Genomic DNA, 16,979 nt, shown 5'->3' with positions numbered 1-16,979 from the left:
TTTCTTCCCTGGCCTAAGCTCTAGAGAGATCTGGAGCCCAGCTGCCAGAGGCTCGGCAAGGTGAGCTCCATCTCTAAGCATGGCTGCTCCCTCCCACCACAGCTGTGGCCTGCCCAGCCCCATTACAGCAGGTCCATGGTCCTCTGGTTCCTTCTTACGCCTGCAGCAACTCCAGAGCAGGCATCCCTGGAGACAGGCAATGATACCAGGAGGGGCCCAGGCTCTCACCTGGGAATCCCTGCCTCCTACTCAACAGTCAGCCCTATTAGCGCTCTCACCTCTGCATCTCCATGGCCTAGCCAAGGGCCCGCACATCCTCCTTCAGAGAGCACCTCCTGTACGCCTTGTCTGGGGGTCATCATCCTCCTGGGCTCAGGAGGTGAGGACTGGAGGCTGAGAGCCATTACACAATTTGCTCAGAGACCCCCAACTAGTGAGTGGTGGGGTCAGCCTCAAGTTGACATACCACCTCCCCATCAATAAATGATCAGGAAAGACTTGGGAAGGAGAAGAGAGCTGAAGGAAAGGATTTTTTTTTTTAGACACTTCCACTTCTCTGCAAGATCTCAGCACAAGAGCTTCAGAAAGGGCCAAGAGCTAAGATCCCTTGGTTCCAGACCTGGAGCCGGCTCCCTCCCTCAGCCCTGAGCTGGGAGGAGGATAGAGTGACCCCACCGGGTGGGTCCTGACCCACACAGCATGCAATGACCTGCAATGCCTGTGTGTTTTCCTCCAAATGATGTACGGAAAATGCCCTACTTACAAGCTATGAAACAGTGATGTGGGAAATACAAGAGTCAAGATGTTCTTACATAACGAAAGACGAACACCTCCATCATATGCCTATGTTTCCACCCCCTTGAGTTTACAAAGGTCAAGAGCCTATCACAGGGGCCAGCCAGGGAATATAAATGAGGAGACCCCAGTGGAGGAAATGACCGCCGTTCGGAGGCCACACACTCTGTCCAAAAGCGGCAGCTGCTGCTGTGTTTCAGCCAAGAGGAAATGTGGGCCCAGTGTGCCCAGAGCTGCTGATTTTTCTCAATGAAAAGCTGGAAATGTGGCTTTTAGGATGAATTCAATTTTTAAATGTTGGCAAATAATTTCATTTTTTATGAGCCAAACATGACCCATCTGATGGCCAGAGTGCGCAGCTCAGTCCTGGTGTGCATCCTACGAGGCCCTTCTCCACACCAGAGCAAGTACATTTCTGTTACACACATGTGCGAGCAGTGTGGCCGCTGCTTCTCTTTAGGGTGAGGGAGTCACCCTTTACACAAAAGAAACCCAATTTTCTCATGTCATGATATTTCAGACGACCCTCCAGGTCGGTACTGCCACATCTATGTCCTACATTTTCAGAGCTAGATAATAGCTCACAGTATCGATGTTTCATGCCAAAGACAAAAATCCCCTGTTGTTGAGCATGTGGGTGTTTCCAGGTTCCTGCCACCCTGGCAGTGCCACAGTGGACATCTCTCTGTATGTAACTGTGTTGTGACTTGGCTTGGTCTTGACCTTGGTTCTCCGACAAGCTTTATGGGGCCAATTAAACACAACACAGAGCACGTATGTAAACTTTTCTTAGACATTGCCATATTACCTCTGGAAAGGCTGTGGCAACTCCCACTCTCTCCAGAGGTGTACAAGAGGGCCTCTGTACCCACCTAGAAGTCATCCCTCTTTTAAATGGCTGCCAATCGAATGCATGAAAAATGGTATGGCATTGTTGCTCTCATTTGCATCTCCCTAAGTACTAGTGAGGTTGAACACGATGCCTTTCTCTAAATGTGCAAACCACCTGCCATCTGTTATCTTGCAAGAGCTTGCCATCTCCTGCAAAGAAGCTAGCCAGCCTCGCTAGCATTATCCTTGATTTACAAGTGGAGAAACCGAGGCACGGGGCAATTAAGTGCCAATCTGACATCTCCCAGTGAGTGAGTGCCTTTACAAAAAAATTCTCCAGGCCTATGCCTTTCCAAACCAGATATTATAAGACTTAAACAACATCTGCTAAGAAGATCATCCACAAATAGCTGGGAGTGCACACCATTCTACGGGGTGTTGCAGGAAGTTTGCAGTGAAAGGAAGGAAGGAAGAAAATGAACAACTCCCACAGGCCTAGGGTTTTTACAGGTATTATTTTATTCAATCCTCCCAAATACTCTAGATGTAGCTATTTTTGCCCCATTTTACAGATGAGGAAATTAAGACTTAGAGCGGTCACTCTAGGATTGGACCTGAGTCCCACACTATTTCCATCACATCATGCTGTTGTCCACTCGCAACCCCAATCACCCCATTTCCTAATCTTTAAAAAAGGAAGGCATGTCCCTTCCTTCAATGAGCACAATACACAGCACAGTAGTCACAGGATGAATGTGACACAAAGAAATGAGCACATGTGCATAACACACCCGCATGCGTGATGCATCTCACTTTCCCCATGCTGGCTCAGGCTCCGGCACCACCAGGCACACTGGCCCCACTTTCTCTCATTACATGTCTGTTTCCCCTTCAGAGGCACTCACATGGCTTCTGTGGCCCTCTTCTGTCAGTCCAGGGCAGCCAAATACAGACCTCACTTGGCAGGATTGGCTGGGGCCACCTCTGGAGCAGGTGGAAGCAGGGATCACCTTCGCTCCATCCTGACTCTCCATCCTTGCCTTGGGGCAAGGTGGCACAGATGCTAGGTCAAGGGTGAAGCAGAGTAGCCAGGCTGAAGTGGGTCCATCCTACTACTAGGTTTTCCCCAAGATCTCAAATCTCATTCTTCCTCTGTCCCCTTTGGCCATGAGGAGGAAAGCAAGGTCCAGAGAGAACAGATAAAGCGGCAGTGGGAAGAGGTCCCTGGGCCCCGACCTTCAGCCCAGGTGTCGTGACAGACGCTGCCTTTGTCTGCCGGCATTCCCTTGGTGCGGGGGCTGTAGCGAGCGGCATGGGTCCCCCGGGAGAGCCTGACCTCGCTCTGCCCTGTGCAACGGCTGTTACCCCAGCTGCAAGCCCTCCCACTTCCCGCCCAGCAGAGCTGCATGGCCTCCTCCACCGTGTGAGGCTGCACTGCCATCAATAAGCAGGCTGGGCTCCCACTGAGCCTTACCTGCCCCTGCTGGACCAGGACACACAGACACACCCTTCTGCACTGGGCTTCCTGTCTGGGCCTGCGATAAGCGCCAGAGACCTGCTCCAAAGGTACGAGCAGGGTTAGAGCCGACTGCCCCCAAATTTTTGAGGTGCCTGGCTTAGACCCCATTCTGGCAGGAAGCTTTCTAGAAATCTCTCAAACATATCCACTGCCAAGAAGACCCAAAGCCAGGCCACAAAGCCCTCAGGCTGCCAATTTTCAACATCCTTTTTCAAGCCAAGCCCTTAACCAGGCACTGTGTGAGGACACAGGGTCATGAGGATGACTGGAAAGGCATGTGAAGTGTCAAACAAGCAATGAGCCTGTTGCTCCCCAGGGAAATGCGAAGAGAGAAATTTCAAGCCTTCCAGGGGAGGTGAGATGTGAGCTGCACAGAGTTCACGGGTGCATAATGCTAATGTTTACACCAGCCACTGTGGTATATAGTGTGTCCTACATGCTGGGGCTCAGAGAGGTTAAACAACTTGCCAAGGGTCACAGAGCTAGTAAGTGGTCAAGTCTGGATTTGAACCTCATTCTGATGGCCATCAAAGATCAGTCTCCCTGCCTCAGTCTCAACCCTTGCTGAGCTCAGACATGTGCCCCAGGGCAGGCCCAGGTTGAGGGCCTGGAGGGCAGGACCCTGCATCTACTCAGAGGCCATCGGGCCAGGCCTGGGTGAAAATCCAACATACTTCACAGCCCCAGTATACAGGAGCCAGCACCAGGGCCAAGTGCATGTGCCAGGAAGAAAGGGTACAGCTTGGGCTGGCGAGTGGCCTCCTATTTAGTCTGCCCTTCCATGCTATTGGCATCTCACAGGCATTGCTTCTGGAACTACTACCAATAAGACAATGCAAACACCCCAGAGGTGACCAAGTCTCCTCCTCCTCACCCCCATCGCCTCCTCCAGCACCACGCCTGAGAGGTTAACACCTTTGTCCTTGGTGGGAGTTGGCTACAAAATTTCTGAGATTCAAGGCAGCAATCTTCCCACACTTGCCTCCATCTCTTTCTGTCATCAGCCCCAAAAGACCTGCTGCTCAGGGAGGCCTGGACTGAGGGCTGGCAGAGGAGGCTCTGGCAGGTGGCACAGTTATAGCATCCAGGGAGTCGCCTCACACAGGTATCACCTCCTGCCAAATCAAGTCAATGCCTCTGTGTACACCCCAGATTGCTGTTGAGCTGCAGGGAGAGGCTTCTGAGCACATGTGTACCCTGACATCACCTGCTGTATGCCAGGCACTGTGCTAGACATCAGCATACAGAAGAGAACAGTTGAGGACCTGGCCTAGGGGGAGCCAGCACTGCCAGAGAAGACCAACACAGACAGTGTCGGTGAGCAAGTTGTATAGTGCGTTCAGGATGATAAGTGTTAAGGAAAGAGGAAAGGTTAGCACAAGTGATCTGAGTGTCACTGAAGGTGATGTATGAACAAACACTTGAAGAAGCAGAAGAGTGAGCCATGTTATCTGGGAGAAACGTCTTCTGGGAAGAGAGAACAGCCTGTGCAAAGGACCTGAGGCAAGAACGTGCTAGCATGCCTGAGGAACAGTGAGGAGCCCAGTGTGGCAGGAGCAGGGTACATAGTGGGGAGAGTTGCAAGAACCGAGGGCAGAGGACAATGGGCCCATAACAGGCACCTTGTAAATCACTGATGTGACGGTACTGAGAGTCATGATCTTCAGACAGCCAAGAGTGATGAGAATGACTCAAGTTTTAAAGGAGCATGCTGGCTGCAGAGTTGAGCACTCACTGTGAGAGGCAAGGGCAGACACAGGCAGACAGGTGTGAAAGCTACTGCAGTGATAAAAGCCAGAGATGGCCAAGGGCTCTTGCCAAGGACTCAGGTAGGGGGTATGAGATCTGGCAAATTCTGGGCATACTTCAAGGTAGAGCTGAGAGGGTTTCCTGCTGGAGAGGGTGTGGCTGTGCTAGAAAGAACTGAGCCCGAAGGTTTTGGCCCAAGCACCAGAAAGGATGGAGTTGCCATTAACCAGGACAGGAGAAAGCTGCGGGTGGAACTGGCAGAAGGGTGAGATCAGAAGCTCAGTTCAGGACACAGTGGCTTTGGAAAGGCCACTGACAGCCAAGGAGCAGCACTGGACAGGCAGTGGGATACCCTCAACTAGAGTTCAAGCCTGAGGTGGAGCCAGAGATGTAAACGTGGACGTCATCAGCCCTTGAAGCCACCAGGGGACAAGATCACCAAGGCTCCCGCATCCTCAAGCTGACACAACTTGACTGAAATCAATCGATATGTGAAAATTGTATGCAGAGTGCGAAGATGTGTACGCCCCGTGGCCCAGCAAGTCCACTTCCAGAGCTTTAGCTGAGGAAATCACCATGACTGTGTGTGGACACTGGGCCACAGAGATGTCTGTTGCTGCGTTGTTTATGACAGTGGGACAGCCCAGACACCCAGCAGGGACTGGTTCAATTGCAGGATGTCCACAGGAAGCACACAGAGGATTGTGTATGGCTGTGTACGTGTGAGAATGTGGCCGGCGTCGGGTGCAGGGTATATATATAGGACTGTTATGTGAATCAGTGGCTTTATCTAATTGGTGAGGTTATGGCTGATTTGTATTCTTTACATAGTATCTACAATTTCCTCATTTTCTATAGTAAACATCCAGTGTTCTTACAATCAGAGACCTAACTTGTGTCCACTCTACCAAAATGTTGCCAGCAGCCTGTGAACAGACAACTCTGATTAGAAAGTTCTTCCCTGCACTCTGCTGAGTCTCCCTGAGGCTCACAGTCTGAATACCAGAGGAGACCCTGGTTACTGGGAGGGTCCCCGTTGGTCCTCTGGTTAACTGCACCCCTCTACAGCTACTCAGACCCTTCTAGGACAGTGCTCCCTCCCTCCCAAGCAGTGGGTCCCAGCTCAGAGGAACCCGCTTCTCTGCTCTGCCAGCCCAGCCGTGCTACCTTCCCAAGCTGGGGGGAGATCTGATCGGGCCCATCATCAGGAGGACCTCCCCACGCTCCACCCACAGAGATCCAGGGGCAGCAGAGTAGGCTAAAGCTGAGGCCTTGGAGACCAGGCCCAGGTCTGAAGCTTGGCCCTGTCCTGAGGCGGGTGGTGGGGGGTGGGGAGCAGGGCAGGTGGTGGGGTAGGGGGGTTGAGGAGGTGGGGGGAGACTAACAATTCAAAAGAAAAATGAGTGCCGGAATGCACTCACTGTTTCACACATATCCAGGCAAACTGGGCTCTGTGAACCACTGCAGGGGACACACCCACATGACACCCACCACCCAGTGGGGCCCCTGTTCCAACCTTGGAGGGCCCATCCTTCCTGTCCCCACTCTTCTCCCCAGGCTGGACGAAGCCAGGTTCTTCACAAAGCTTCCCCTGATCTGCAGGGGTTTCACCAAACCCAAAATGAAGCCCATCACAGCCTGGCCTCCTGGACAGAGACTGGAAAGTGTGTTCCTCGTTGCTGCCGGCACGAAGCACTCTCCCATCTTCTGGGAAAGTAGTCCACTCTGGGCTCAACTCCCAGACAGGGCCCCCTGGTCACTGTCTCCCACCTCTCCCCGAAGCCTTGGCAGGAGACGCAGGGGCAGAGGGTGCACTCAGCATGGCGAGAGGCAGTGCCTTCCGTCCCAGCAAGCAAGGGGACAGGAAGGAACAGAACAGAGGAGGAGGGAAAGGGCAGGAGGAGACATCTGAGCAGCATTTCAGCTTCTCAGGAATGAGAGATTTTCACAGCAGGGCACCACAATTTAGTTTGAACTGTTATGAATTCCCATAAAATCAGACGCACTCAACTTTGAATAGAAATACAGAAATACACTGCAGAAATCAAAGACAATTTGGGGATTATTCACCACCACTACACACAGAGATGTTCGTGCGTGCAAGGAGGTGCCTGCAGACACCATTAGGACCATGATGGACAAGCCACAGTCGGCCACTGATGGCCACGCTTCAAAGCCCACACCACCAAGGCTGCTGGCTGGGGAGCCTGCTATAAACGGAGGTCACTTACAGAGACCCTACCTGGAACAAAGGAAAAGACCACCTTGTGGCCATTCTATTCTTGTGCCCTACGCTGGGTCCCTCCTGAAGCTCCCACTGAATGAACCCGGGGCCAAGGCCAGTGAGCCAGGCAGGACTGGGAGAGGGGAGGGGCACAGCCTAAGACTCCCATGGTGGCGTGTGAGGTGGTTCAGCATCCCCCACGGGAGGCCGGGAGTCTCTGAGTCCCCTCAACCTACACTTGAAAAAAATCATTCAGCAGAAGATACACTTTATTTTATTCTATTCTTTTTGCAAGTAATACACAGACATGGTAAATAATTGTACACATGTGTGTAGAGCAAGAAGTGGGTCTCCCTTCTGCCCAAGCCCACACCTTCCCAGAGGCAGCCCTCGAGGTAGCCCTCTTGAAGTCCTACAGGTACGTATAAGGATGTAGCATACAGGTTGTCTCCCAGTCTTAAAAAAATAAATCCAAGGGTTCTTCATGCTATCCTACTCTTGAGCTTTTTCACATGACAGTATATCCTGAAGATTGTTATATTTTAGAAAATACAGAGCTGCCTTGCTCTTTTTTAGTAGCTAGTGGGGTATTCCATATGGGGGAACCATACTGTAACCTCTGCTGATAGATATTTAGATTGTTTTCAACATTTTGTTTTGAGAAATGAAGCCACAATTCCTTGTTCCCATGACTATACATGCATGTGAAGTAGGAGGTTTTCATATTTTTATAGCTGTTGACAAACTGCTCTCCAAAGAGGGGGCACTAAGTTGTTCTCCCTCCAACTATTAGGGAAGGGCCAGTTCCCCATACCTTCATTAGCACTGGGTACTCACTCTTTTTTTGAGCTACAGGAAGGGCAGCTTAGGCTCCTGATCCTCAGGCCCCCAGTCCCATCAGTGTGAGGAGGAAGAACAGAGTTTATCAAGGTCCTAGTTCTCCCAACCCCTGACTCACCAGCTGGCCAGCCAACAGACCTTAGCCCAGCTCTGGCATGATGCTGAAATCTGCACCCTCTCCCTCCAGGGGTCACTGCCAGTAACCACACCCTGCGCTCTCCCTCTGTGCCTCAGCCAGGCTGTCCTCTCCATCTGGAGCACCACCTGGCCCCACCTTGTATGTCCAGCCCCACCTTCAAGGCACAGCTCTAACGTCACTTCTTCCATGAAGCCTTCCTGGATCCCTGCTGGCAATGGAATCCTCCTCAGCTCCACTTATCCTCTGTGTATTTCTGAAGACAGCTGTCCCAGCTGCAAGGGTCAATCAGACTTTCATAAAACTTCCTTCTCCCAGAAAACCCTCAGCTCCTTGCAAGCAGAATCCACTTTATCCCATACAGCCATCTGCCCACTTAACATCTCCTCTTGGTGCATCTCTAACATTTAACCCATCTGGGGGAAATCCAATTTCTTCTCCAAATAGGTATCTATCCTCACCTTTCCCATCTCAGTAAATTCACTTCCACTGATACATTCTTTTGATTAATTCAGTTAACAAATATCTTTCATGCATCCAATAAGTGGCACTTTCCACCTTATCCCCTTGATCACCATATTTCAGGCACACTAGCCATTTCTCAGACTCAAACTTGCCAAGTTCATTCCCATCTCTTGGTCATCAATGTGGCTGATTGAATTATTGGTCCCAATCCTTCCCTCTGCATAGGACTGAGCATCTACTCCCATGCTGGGGTCTCATGATAGGCAGAGCATGCTGTCCCACTCTAAATGCTGGGCTTGGTCATGTGACTTTCTTTAACTAACAGATGCTCTGGCCAAGCTCCTTACTAGCAGAAGCATGACCCTTGTGCAGAGGGGCTCGCCTCGCAAGCTCCTGCCTGTCAGGAGAAGAACATGCCCCAGGCAGAGTAAGCAAACTGAACCCGTGAAGGGCCCAGAATCAAGGTCACTCACGCCTAGACTAACATTTGCTGACCCTCCCCAGTCGGTCCACAGACACATGAGAATAAATGATTGTTGTAGCGGTTTGTTACACAGCTTTATTGAGGCAGTAAATGACTGATACCAACACTAAGAAATAGATATACATAAAACCATATAAGAAAATGTAGAGGGAAATCTTCATGACATTGGACTTGGCAATGATCTCTTGGATATGATACCAAAAGCACAGGCAATAAAAGAAAAGATAGATAAATCGGACTTCATCACAATGAAAAACTTCTGTGCATCAAAAGCTACTACCAACAGAGTAAAAAGGCAAACCCACAGAAAATATTTGAGAACCACGTGTCTGATAAGGGATTTATACCTCAAGTATATAAACAACTCCTAAAACTGCTTTTGAGTCCGACTATATTCCACATTGTGGTTTTTGTGTGAAAATCCCCTCTAGGGCAGTACAGTTTTCTGGGAGGCCATTTGGCACAATAAAATTCTGGCCTTAAAAACACTCACACCTTTTGACTTCACAGTTTCATAGGCAGGAATTTCCCAAAGGAAATCGTCAGAATCATAGGACAGAGGATGTTTGTGGCAGCACTGTTTATACTGGTAAAAACAGGCAAGTCAGTAATCAATGACAGAGATTTACATGACTAAATTAGGGTGTTTTCATACAGCAGACTACAAGGCAGCCATGGAAAATCGGAGAACATTTATTGACGAAAAATGTTCCTGGCAAATTGTTGAACAGAAAACACAAGCTATAAGACTACATACGGTGTGTTACCATGTTGGAAAAAGATAAATTATATATGGCTGTATCTGTATAGAAAACACATAGCAACATATTTGTATCTTTATTTTATCTTTGCATAGTGAGATAACAGGTGATTTTCTTATCCTTAATGTTTTTCTGTATTTTCTAAGCTATCTGCTTTGGGTTACTAATAGTATTTAAACAAAGTAGCAAATATCCTATTTAAAAACAAACTAGTAATCAAGACAGCATGGTTCTGGCATATAGAGAAACATAGATCAATGTAATAGAACTGAGAGTCCAGAAGTAAAACCATGTGTCTATGGTCAACTGATTTTCACCAAGGGTGCCAAGTCCATTTGATTAGGAAAAAGCAGTCTTTTCAACAAATGGTACTGGGACAACTAGATAGCCACTTGTAAAAGAATGAAGTTAGACCCTCCCACACTCCATCTACAAAAATTAACTCAAAATGGATCCAAACCTAAATGAAAGAGCTAAAACTCTTAGAAGAAAAACAGGTGTAAATCTTCATGACCTTGGATTATGCAATGGTTTCTTAGGTATGACACCAAAAGCATAAACAACAACAAAATAGATAAATTGGACTTCATCAAAATTAAAAATATGTATATTTCAGTGGGTTTGGGGGAGGGTAATTAGGTTTATTTTTTTTAGAGGAGGTCCTGGGGATTGAACCCAGGACCTCATGCATGCTAAGCATGCGCTCTACCACTTGAGCTATACCCTCCCCCCAAAATATGTATATTTCAAAGGACACTATCAAGAGAGTGAAAAGACAATCTAAGAATGGGAGAAAATATTTGCAAGTCATACATCTAACAAGGGACTTAGAATATATAAAGAACTTTCACTCAGTAGTAAAAAGATAAATAACAATTAAAGAATGAGAAAAGGATCTGAATAGACATTTCTCCAAGGAAGATGTACAAATGGCCAATAAGCACATGAAAAGATGCTTGATGTCGCTGGTCATCAGGGAAATGCAAATCAAAACCATCCTGAGATACCCCTTCATACTCACTAGTATAGCTATAATCAAAAAGACAGATAATAACAGTGTTGGAGAGGATGTGGAGAAATCGAACCCTCCTACGTTGCTGATAGGAATGTAAAATGGTGCAGCCACTATAAAACAGTCTGGCTGTCCCTCAAGTTATTAAACAGAGTTACCATAAGACCCAGCAATATCACTTCTAGGTATACATTTAAGAGAAGTGAAGATCCATGTCCACACAGAAACTTGCACATGAATGTTCGAGCATTATTATTCTTAATAGCCAAAAAGTCAAACAACCCAAGTGTCCACCAGCGGACAACGGGATAAACAAAACATGGTGTAGACACACAATGGGATATTATTCAGGCATAAAAATGAATGAAGTATTGAAACAACATGAATGAACCTTAAAAACATCATGCTAAGCCAAAGAAGCCAGTCACAAAAGACCACATATTATGAGTTCATTTTTATGTAATGTCTGGCCAGAATAGGCACATCTATAGAGACAGGAAATAGATTAGTTGCTTAGGGCTGGGGGTGATGGGGTAGGTAAAAGACATGGAGTTCCTTTCTGAGAGGATGAAAATGTTCCAAAATAGACGGTGGCAATGGCTGCACGTTTCCGTGACTGTACTAATAACCACTAAATAGTACACTCTAAATGGATAAACAGTATCATATGTGAATTATAGCTCAATAAAGCTGTTTGAAAAATTTTAAAAATAAAGGTATAAAGAAAGCAAGCTAGTGTAGAAACTGAAGCGCATCAAAATTAAGCTAGTTAACCTGCCAAGTTCAACCACTGTGCTGACCCTTCTGCTTGCCTCCCTGGGCCCTGCCTCCCACCTGCAACCAGGGAGGCGGCTTGGCCTCACCTCACCTAGCCCCATCTTGCCACACCAGAAACCCATTTCCAGTGGCAAGCCAACCTGGGCTAGGCAGCCCATTTTACAAGCACGTAAACTGAGTGCCACAAAGGCTGTCTTCCTTGTCTTCAGCCTTCAGCCTGAGAGCCAGAGATAGAAATGGAGACCCCACGTCCTGAGCCAGTCTCCCCATTCCCTGGCTGGGGAGCCTTTGGAAAGTCCTGGCCAGCCCCTCTCTGTAAAGTGCAAGGTGGACTTTGTTCTCCCAGAATTCCCAGCTCTGCTCTCCTCTGCCTCTCAGACGCTGACCACACACCACAACACTACTACCCCCAGACTAATCAAGATCATTTGCTCAGGGGCCATGCAGGCAGTCAAGGGAACCGCAGGTGGGACCCAGTTCAATTTCCACCAGCTAGCTCACTGGCATCCCCAAGACAAGGGGTGAGAGGGAGGCCAGGACCCCCTTTTTAATTTCCTTTTCTCACCAGACAGATGGAGGGGTCCACATCCGTTCCCAGTCTCCACCTCCTCTCCTTTCACCCTTTCCACTCTCACTCCCTGCACCCCAAAACCTGCCCCCCAAAAGTCTAGAATGCTGGGTAACCATCACCCAACAGTTTCTATGCTACATCCTGAGGCATAACCCCCACCTCTAGGTGGCTGCCAGGAGAACATCTCTCTGCCGATTCTAACTCTGCAAAGGTTTTCTGTAAATGTGACTACAAATCTAGACAGGCAGACATTAGGCCATTCCACAGATGAGAAAACTGAGTGCTGAGAGCATCAACTGGATGCTCAGAATTGGCCAGGGGTCAAGAAGCAGAGCCCAGGCCTCGTCTTTGGCACAGGACCCCAGGGGAGCGGCAGGGAGTGAAGGCAGGAGAGAGAGCACGAAGGCACCCACTTCCTGCTGTGGTCTCACCCACTTGAGCTCTAGAGCCTAGGCCAGGGCAGGCGCTGTCCTGGCAGATGGGCAGGGCGGGCTTCAGGAAAGGCCCCTGCCGGGCTCCTCTTCCCCATGGCCGAGCTTTAATGACTGGGAGCCCATTCATATTCTCTTTCTCTCTCCCGCTGTGATTTCAGCCACACTGGTTCCCTTGCCTGCCTTCCACCCACCCACTCCAGGACGCCTTCCGTGACCTTCGCCAGTCTCTCACTGGCACCTGTACAGCACTCAGCCTCTCCACCTTGTCCTTGGGTGCAAACAGGAGTTCTCAACCACAAGGCATTCGTGAATCGCTGGGAGATCCTGGGCAAGGCATCGGGTCTCTTCAGGCTCCAGTGTCCTTGCCTGCCTCCCAGTTCATGCCTCTGCCTGGGCAAGTCCCTAAGGCAAGAGGCTCTTCCTCCCCGCTGGCCATTTGGGAATTCACCTGTCAGGAAGAGGCTAAAATGTCACCTCCCCTGAGGAGTCTCCCTTGATCCTCTCTCAACTCCCAGAAAGAAGCAGTCCTCTGTCCTCTTCTGTGATCCGTGTTAAGTGACTCATGCTGCTTTAAAGCACTTGACATAGGCCCATGTGAGTTTCTGTGATAACTATGCTGAGAGCTCCTCCCCAGCCAGCCCAGAGCCTGCGCATAGTAGGTGCACAGTCAACAATCGATGAGTAAATGGATGACGGCCCTTCTAGCTTAACAGTCTGAGGTTGTGGTGCAGGGAAGCCCAGGCCCAAGCCCCACCAGCCAGCAGGAAATCAGCTCTCTGCCAAGTCCAAGGGGGGAAATGGGATCCCATCGGGGGGCCGTGTCCCCACCGCAGGGAATGGGGAGGAGGGAAGACAAGGCCTGGGGTCTCTAACAGTAAGCCAATAGTTTTCCCTGGAAGTTAAGTGATAAGTCTTCTCCAGATTGTCTGTGACAGCTGCTTCCTCCCCACATAATTGTGTGAGATGCTGTTTGATTGTTTTTATGCTTATTAATATCACAGCTCCCAAAGGGAGAAAGAGGAGCCCCATGGAGACTTGATGGGGAAGGAGTTTTGGACCTTCCAGCAAGAGCTCAGTGCAGAACCAGGGTCCCACCAGGCTGGCTTACTGTGGGGCAGGGAGAAAGGGACAATTCCACGTGGGGACCATCAGAAGGTTGGAGTGAGACATCTGAGCCAAACCGCTGCTCAACCTGTTTGCCCTCTGTACAAACCGAGAGAACAGCACCTACTCGGCAGACGTTATGAGGATTAAATGAGCATCCTCGAGCCTGCCTCGCACATGGTGAGCATCCCACTGATTCAAACACCTTGCTGCATCCTCAGTCCCTGTCTCTTCTGTCTAATTTACAAAACACTAACAACTGTAGTAGCAACAGCAATGCCCATTCTGCATGTAGAGCATGTCACTGTGGTCACACTGATCACAGCCCCACCCCACCCCACACCGGGATCGCAAGCCAGTGAGAGCAGGCGCCACATGGTCTCAGACAGAACAGAGCACACTACCCATCCTGCCCGCCTGGCTTGGGGCTGCCTTTTAGGTCATCGGCTCTTATAGCACCCTGTAGGTGGGAATAGCACCCACTGTTCCAGATAGTGAGACTGAGTCTCAGTGAGGATAAGAGGCATAACCCCAAAACCCTGAAGTTCTTGGACCTTGGTTTGACTGACTCAACTAGGAATTTGTTTAGGCAAGCCCCAAAGCTGTCACCTCCTGCCACGGCCCTCCCTGCCTCCCCCATCCCACTCCTCAGCAAACAGACTCACCCACAGAGGCCAAATCGCCCTGCCAGAACCACTGGCTGGCTATCCCTCTGCCTGTCTGTTGCTAACCTCTGCCCAGATGTGCTCTTCCCTAAGACCCAGCCAAGCAGGGCCTTCCGGCTCCACCTTCCTCCTCTGGAACCTGGGCAGGAGTGTTTTCAGACCCAGCCCCAGCTGCAGCGCATGATTGGCTATTTGGTTGTCACTGAGCCCCAGCTCTGTAGAGACACAACATTCACAGCAAGTTCCTTCTCCTCCTTGTACAGGTAGCTTGGTCATTGCCTCCTCCAGGAGGTCTTCCCTGATTTCACCAGCGAGGCTTCAGCAAGACTTCACTGGCCTCTGAAAATCCCCTAGAATTTCAGGGCCCTGCCTTATTCACACTGGTTGCTCTGGAGCCTAACACAGGGGTTGTCACAGCATAGAAGGTGTTTGATATTAGGTTCTGAAAATAGAAAAGAATAAATGGAAGGGAAGGAGGGAGGGAAGGACAGAGAGGAAGTAGAGGACCAGAGCACAACTGCTTCTCCCAAAGAGAGACCACCAGGGATATGTCCCATGCTGAAGACTCCCTGAAATTCTGGAGGCTTTCCCTTCTGCTCCCCCTACCCACAGAGCTGCCCAGGAAAGGGATTCAAGAGTAGAGGACCCAGGGTTGTGGGGGAGGCAGACAAGTAGACTATTCCTCTCTTCTCCAAGCCTCTGCTTTCCCATCTAGGAAATGGGAATCTGATTTCTCAAAGGCAGAACAAGCATGTGGAGAACTGACAGTGGGTCCTTTGATCAGGAAAACCACCCACATCAGTGCAGGTGGCCATGAAGGAGGTTCAAGGTACCAGGAGCTGCTAGGGCTCACCCCTCACCCCAATTACCCTTCTTCATCACATAAGGAACACTGAAAACCTGGGGCAGAAAGCCAGAACCAGAAGAAACCCAGAGCACCCCAGCAGACTCTCCATTTTGCAGATAAGGAAACTGAGGCCCTGGAGGGAGACAGAAAGGGTGTTAACATGTGTTGAGTACGCCTACCATGTGTTACACTTTCTATAAAGGTATATAGATCCTTACTGCTACCTGGGAGGGGACCTTACTGACTCATTCTGCCGATGAAGAAACGGGCTGAGGGAAAATCCATAATTTGACGAGGGTCTTGCCACAGAAAGTGACAGCAGCAGGATTCGAGCCCAGGAAGCTCTGGCTCCAGGAACAGAGCTCTTTTTGTAGTACTGCATAGCAAGGGCTGGCCTGGAGCCAGAAGCACCGGAGCCAGTGACTTCAAGATGGAGGTCTTTCACGGAAACAACCTAAATGTCCATCAACAGATGACTGAATAAAGAAATGGTGGTATATTTATACAATGGAATACTACTCAGCCATAAAAATAATAAAATAATGCTATTTGCAGCAACATGGATGGCCCTGGAGAATGTCACTGTAAGTGAAGTAAGCCAGGAGAAAGAAAAATGCCATGTGATATCACTCATATGTGGAATCAAAAAAAAGAAAGGCAAATGAATTTATATATAAAACAAAAACAGACTCACAGACATAGAAAACAAACTTACGGTTACCAGAGGGGAAGGGGATGGGAAGAGATAAATTGGGAGTTGGAGATTAGCAGATACTGACTGGTATATATAAAATAGATAAACAAGTTTATACTGTACAGCACAGGGAACTATATTCAGTATCTGGTAGTAGCGCATGGTGAAAAAGAATATGAAAATAAATATATGTATATGCATGTATGACTGAAGCAATGTGCTGTACACCAGAAATTGACACAACATTGTAAACTGACTATATTTCAATTAAAAAAAAAGATTCTGAGAAAAGCAAAAAAGAAAAAAAAGATGGATGTCTTTGACTCCCAATCTAGTGCTCTCTCTTCTACATGGTGCAAGGCTGCCCGACACTGTCCTACCTGCCATACCCAGCACGTGCGATTCAGAGAATCCCCATATGCCAGGATTGGAGAGAACTATAGTTGACTCTTCATCCAACTGCTGTACTCTACAGCATCCTCCCTCCTATACTTTCAACCTGAACTTGTATGCCCCCAGTGATGGAAAGCTCACTACATATACAGGACACTTTCTATCTTTTGGACAGCTTGATTAATTAGGATACCTTTCCTCTTAACGAATAAAAAAAAACCTCTTTTAAAGACCAAAAGGCTTCATGTGACTTTGGGTCCACTCTGTCCACATCTGCTTCCATCCAGCCCCTCACACACCCACTTCCTCAACGTCCTCCACCCCAGCCTCTTTTAATTTATCTTCTGACCCTCCCCTATCCCTCATCCTCAGTACCCACTTTCTAACCTTTACTAAGGACATCTTTTTTAAAACACTCAATTTAAGAAAAAAAATATTTCACATCTGTATGAGCAATACACAAATCATAATTCTTAAAAATAACAAATTGCAGGCCAGAGTAATCATAAGTAAATTGATATTGATAAATAAGCTTTTCTCCAGAGCAGTAGGTGGTTTATTTTAATCTAATGAGTTTTGTATTTTCCCAGCTTTCAGATTCCATGATGAAGGGCTGTCTGCAATAGAATTACGACGCTCTCCGAAATATTGTAATTTAATGCCTCATTTTGTCAAGAC

General features: G+C 48.7%; 1 protein-coding gene across 10 annotated transcripts in view; it reads right to left on the bottom strand.

The window, feature by feature from the left end:
• Positions 1 to 16,979, bottom strand: part of CDH23 (cadherin related 23) — a 389,679-nt gene that overhangs the window by 354,403 nt on the left and 18,297 nt on the right. The window lies entirely within an intron of this gene.

Source organism: Camelus bactrianus, chromosome 11, assembly GCF_048773025.1.
Source record: "Camelus bactrianus isolate YW-2024 breed Bactrian camel chromosome 11, ASM4877302v1, whole genome shotgun sequence".
Classification (NCBI taxonomy): Eukaryota; Metazoa; Chordata; class Mammalia; order Artiodactyla; family Camelidae; genus Camelus; species Camelus bactrianus.
This window is presented reverse-complemented; position numbering and strand designations above follow the sequence as displayed.